At 56.9% G+C, this 682-nt stretch overlaps 1 pseudogene; it reads right to left on the bottom strand.

Annotated features, from left to right (window-relative positions):
* Positions 1 to 7: 7 nt before the first annotated feature.
* Positions 8 to 677, bottom strand: LOC104916430 (annotated as a pseudogene).
* Positions 678 to 682: the final 5 nt, after the last annotated feature.

Raw genomic sequence — 682 nt, 5'->3', positions numbered from 1 at the left:
GAGCGGGATGCACAGTTCTTCCTTGAAGCGTCCTGATCCCGACTCCTCAGTGGAGAATTTCTATGTTGTTGTGCATGTTACTGGGATTGTCCGAGTCCATGGCATCCCCTGCTGTGCCTGCGTAGGAGCCCAGCCGCAGCCGGTAGCCCTGGGACTCATCGTCCAGACTGAAGAGGTTGTACTCTGCGAACCTGATGTTGTTGGAGGCATCCTGGATGACGAACCTGACCTGGTAGACCTTCTGCTTGGCGATCTGGTGGATGTACTCGGTGCCCAGCCAGTAGTCGCCGCGCACGTTCCCAAAGCCGTACTTGTAGGTGCTCCAGGACTCGGCCCAGGTGATGTCTGTGTTGTGGCGGTTCCTCTGGATGACCGTCCAGCCCCCGTCCGTCACGTTCATCTCGCAGTACACCACGATGGGGTGGAGCCCTGAGGGCTGGATGACGTAGACGCCGCTGGGCTGCCCGCAGAGATCTCACTGCAGTCCTTGGGCCAACCTGCGGCAGGAAACAGGTGGTTTTACATCTTACCTGACACAAGGAGACGCTGAGAGCACTCCTTGGTCGGCTCAGACCAAGGAATGGCAGTGGGGTTGGTGAGAGCACTGCAATACCCATGGAATGCTCCTTACTGTTTTTCTTCAGAGCGCTTGTCGAAGTGTTGGAGAAGGTTTTCTTGAAAG

This window comes from Meleagris gallopavo, unplaced genomic scaffold, assembly GCF_000146605.3.
Source record: "Meleagris gallopavo isolate NT-WF06-2002-E0010 breed Aviagen turkey brand Nicholas breeding stock unplaced genomic scaffold, Turkey_5.1 ChrUn_random_7180001895934, whole genome shotgun sequence".
Taxonomy (NCBI): domain Eukaryota; kingdom Metazoa; phylum Chordata; class Aves; order Galliformes; family Phasianidae; genus Meleagris; species Meleagris gallopavo.
Note: the sequence above shows the minus strand (reverse complement) of the source record. Positions and strands in the feature narration are given on the sequence as shown.